This window comes from Pogona vitticeps, chromosome 6 (genome assembly GCF_051106095.1).
Source record: "Pogona vitticeps strain Pit_001003342236 chromosome 6, PviZW2.1, whole genome shotgun sequence".
In the NCBI taxonomy this organism is placed as follows: domain Eukaryota; kingdom Metazoa; phylum Chordata; class Lepidosauria; order Squamata; family Agamidae; genus Pogona; species Pogona vitticeps.
The window spans coordinates 113956431-113961443 of record NC_135788.1 but is presented as its reverse complement, the minus strand read 5'-3'; positions in this window follow the sequence as shown (position 1 = coordinate 113961443).

The following is a 5013-nucleotide window of genomic DNA, read 5'->3' as shown; positions in this document are numbered from 1 at the left end:
GCGTTCTGCACATTTCTCTATGTTGCGTTCTTAGCCTCTTCTGAAACATATCAGCACAACCACATAGCAATATCAAAAGTACACTCACAAATGAGATCGATGATGAAGGAAAGGCGTTATCTACCTGATCAAACTTCTCATTCCACTTGATGGCACTTGAATTCAACACGAATCTCTGGCCCACAGGACCCACAGGGTTCACACTTCCAACCCGGATTGTCTGGAAGGATTCGTTGGGGAACCTGACAAAATTGATGATATCATATCCTGCTTCTAAGTCTCCTTTCTTGCTGAAAAATATTTCTTCACCAGCATTGTTGTTAAACCGAATGTTTCTTAAAAACGAATGAAGCTGGACCAGAGGAGGAAAAACAAAACAAAACACTTCTTTAGTCATATTTGAAGAAATGGATGAATACTCTGTGCTTTCCAGCATCTGAAAATTGTCCATGTAAAACACAATGGAAGAGTTAAAATAACAACTGGTGGGATATTTCCAGGACTTCTCAATGAACCAATGAAGTATTTTTCGCCACCTCTAGTATCATGTAATGTGTTTCTTGATCCATGCAAATCTCCTCTGACTCAGCAACATTATTGCAGCCTGTTGTGCACAAGGTTGATGATGGCATAGGCTCTGGCCCTTTATTGCAAATGAAAAGCTTCCAATTCTCACCCTTTCTCTCAAACGTTCACATTCTCTATGGATCTCTTTCATTTTGGAAAGTGTGGGGGGAATCAGTGGCAGCTATTTCCAGACATTAAAGACTATATCCCATGTTTATTTACTTTATTTCTTATTCATAAATTGGATGCTTATATCATCCATCTGGCTACTAAGGCCACTTTGGGCATTTTACAGATTCCAATTTTCTGAAGCTCCCAAAGGGAATCTCCCCCCCCACCCCGGCAATCTCAGTTTCTCTCTCTCTCTCTCTCTCTCTCTCTCTCTCTCTCTCTGTGCCACACTAATATTATTTTAGATTTTTCCCAAGTAACGGATGTTGTCAGAAGAGCAATGCGATATTAGGTCAAACATTTCTCTCATTGAGAGAAACGGCTTGGGCCCTGGATACCTGAAGGACCGCCTCCTTCCATATGGACCTACCCGGCAGTTAAGATCTAGTCAGGGGGCCCTTTTGAAAGAGCCATCCCTCAAGGAGGTAAGAGGGACGGTTTGTAGACAAAGGGCCTTTTTGGCAGCTGCCCCCAGACTATGGAATGCCCTCCCGACTGAGATTCGTCTGGCGCTGACGCTGATGACATTTCGGCGCCAGGTCAAAACCTTCCTGTTCCAGAAGGCTTTTAATTGAAATAATATTAGCTGTGGGTCTGATGGCAATTTTAATTGTATTTTAATTGTATTTTAATTATTTTATCTTTTACTGTATTGAATTTTAATTATTGTAAGCCGCCTAGAGACCTCTGGGTAGTGTGGGCGGCATATAAATTGAATAAATAAAAAATAAAATAAATAAAATAAATTGAAGAGGCAACAAATTCTCTTCAAAAACCATGGATTTTTTTAAAAAACAAGTAATTTAAAACAAAATTAGGGAACTCTGGAAAGGTATTCGATGCACTTGTGAAAGGCGCACTCAGAAGTGAAAGCTTCTTCTCTGTCACTCTTCGAGAAGAAAAGTGAAATCTCTGTTTTCTCCTATTATTTTGAAGTTTGGGCTACAAACACACTTTGCTCTACTCTGCTTGGTGCTGGCATTGACTTAGTTTAGTTTCATTTATTTCTTTTTTTAAAATGAGATTGATTCACTCAGCAGAAGAAATAAGCCCTAATAATGTCCTGCTTCTCACATTGCACAATTTATTTCCTTTTCTAATTTCGATTACCTGCCATGGCTGAATTTCCTGGAGGCTCCATTTCTCTCCAGGCCCCTTCCGTTTTTGCTTAGCTCTTGATGAAAATGCTGCATGGAGTGCATGAGCTACAGCATAAACAGCATTATAGGTACTGTAGCTCTGGCCAGACATGCCCATTTCAAACACACTTCCAGGAAGACTCCTCAGCTTCTCCTCTCCACTACAAGCCTCCCGATTTGGGACATTGACATTATGAAGGGGTAAGGAACAGAGAAATGCAGTACACCAAAACTGATGGATGAAAAAAATCTGATCCTGATATGGGTTCATATTCTCCAGAAAGTTCTCAAATCCTGGCACCACGTTTGTGTGGAGTTTGAAAGACAACGTTCCATGGAAAGATTTTGTGGTCAGTTTCGTCCCAGCAGGTAAAGCTGTGAAATCCCACTGAGCTGTGGTCACCCACACCCTCCTTTGAGGCTGCATTTTGTGAAATTCAAAGGTGTCTAAAACAAATCGTAGCCCCTCCAGAGACTGCCTGTCTCCATACACAAGAATCACATTAATTCCACTCAGAGAAAGAGTCTGATAGATTGGCCCCAGGATTACCCCAATCACTTCTTTTGGTGAAAACTCAGTCACGATTGGGATTTCTTCTGTCCAAGCAATGCAAATATGATTCTGTACAAGCCTTGGTCTCAAGGTTCGAAGGAAGGTTTCCCCACTGTCGTCCTTGGCAACAATGACACCAATCCAGTTCCATCCAAATGACTTGAACAGCTGAACAATCCCATCATACTGAGCATCTTCGTTGGACACCATCCGGTAGAAGGAAGGGAACTGACTTTTGTCACTTAATATAGGATTGAAGGAGCCATAGCTGAGCTAAGAGAGAAAGCATCACATCTTTTACAATGAAAAAAATGGAAAATACTCCGCTTTGTTCCCAAATATAAACTCACTCTAAACGTATGCTAAGGATGAAAGTCAGGGAGCAAAATGTTTTATTCTTAATCTACAGAGTAATACTTTCTTGTACATTCACTTGGTCTTATGAATTCTACAGGTGGCAATCAATGCTAACCAAGAAGTGGAGTCCAGTTTAAGAGGGCCACAAATAAGATCCCTCAATGAGTTTACATTTATTTAATCCTATGAACGTACCTGAGGTATATTGTAGATACTGACAATGTTGGCCATCTGCATGGAGTTTTCAGAAGTGAGCCCACCAATGGCAGCCACCACTTTCTTCGTCTTGACACAGTTGTAATTGGGGGAAAACACTTCACTCATGAAGAGAAGATCCAGGGTGTTCCTGCAGGTTCTCCGCGGATTAAAAGAATTGTCATAAATCTTGTAACCCAATGTGATATTGGGTAACAGCTGAGCATTATCATTGACATGGTGGATGGCAAAAGCGAAGGCCAGGATGTGCTGGTAGTTCTTCGGAATCACACTACAATGAAATCCCACAAAATTAATCATTATTATTATTTGTGAATCAATTACGGTATGATTAATTGGGCATTTAATTTGGTCCTCAGAGCAAGTTAGGTATGGCCACTGTTACAATGTCTCTCAAACCTGCTTCCCACCCAGCAGTCTGCCTGTCTCCCCTTCCTGTGCACCCTGGCAAGTTCTTTCTTTCTTGATACAGCACAAGGAAAAACACTGGATTCTGTTGAAGTAGAGCCTGCAACCCTCCATCAAAATAATCCAGATGGGGATCGTAAGTGTTAACTAACAGGAGACTTATGGTCAACCACATGCTATTTCTGATTTCAGAAATATAAAAGCAGGAGTGGAAAATCTGTAAAGAGGAAATGGATGAAATCAAATGAAACATCTGATATTCAACAGTCCACCTGTGAAAAAGTTTAAAACGTTTTAAAAAACAAAGCTGCACATGGAGGTGAACGGATATATAGAGGTGAATCTATAGTCTCTTCCACGTTGACAGCATAAAAAGGCTACTGCCTACTTTCAATAAGTACTTTATCTTGTGAAGATAAGAAACCTTCATTGGTTTCAATCTGGATTTTCATTTACAAAGCATTGACAAAGCACTACTTACACAGCCTTTAGTGCAGTAAAATCAGGGTGCATGACAAAAGTTTCCAGAGTGAAGCCAACAAGAGTAATTGATACGAAGTCCCCAAGAATCATCTTATCTGAAGCTTCATGGAAAGAAGTGTGAACTCTTGTCCTCCAGTCACAGATGAAAGGGCTCTTATTTCAGCTGGAAAAATGAAGCACCAGGAGCATCAACAAAGCTAGACAGAAGGCTGGCAAATGTTGGGACTGGTCCGCTTCAGACCTCTTCATGCTGAGCCAAAGGCACCACCAATACAATCACTCTTAGCTGAAGACATAGAGCAGCATGGACTGGCAGAGCTGTCCACTTCCTCTCTCAAGCTGAGATGTTGTTATTTCCTTGGACAGGAGATTTTATACACTAAGTGCAGAGATGCTAATTGAAATGGGTTGTTTTTCCTCCTGATTTTGTCACAATAGCCCCACATTTCTCAGAGGGATTGGGAAAACAGAAATGCTAAAAGCTGTAATTCTGATAATCATAGGAAAGGTAATCAAGGCTGATTGGATTTGTTATGTTTGAAGCCCTGCTCTATCCTAAAGGAATAAAAATGTAAACAGAACTGTCCACGGATCTGGACTTTTTCCAAAGTTTCCAATATCTTTAGTCAATTTGTTCTTGTTCTCTTGTTCTTGTCAAATTGTAGCAAAGTAATGAATGAAGCACCTCCTTGCTTGACTTTTTCCCAAGGAGGGTGACCTCCATCTATCACTCTCTACGAAAAGGCTCTGATGTTTCCTATTGCAACCTCATCTTCTTCTCCCTGGAAATCTTTTAAAAATGGACTGTTCTGTAAGGCACAGGCCGAACGGTGTCCAGGGCTCAACAGAAAGTTTACTCCTCTGAAGCTACCTATTCCAAATGAGCAGTTAATTGATTAAACATTTTTTAAAAATTCTCTAGGAGTTCTGTGGCCTATGTGGGCTTCTAATTGTGGGAAGACTGTGGGCCCACCTTTGACAATAGATCCACATTGGTCCTGAAAAATATGGAAACACTGGTCTCCCCACCAAAAAAAATCAATAGGCAAGGGAGGAAATAAAGGTCTGTTGCCCCTGAAAATTCTGGAGCCAAGAGAAGTCTGTGTTCCATGTTCTCAT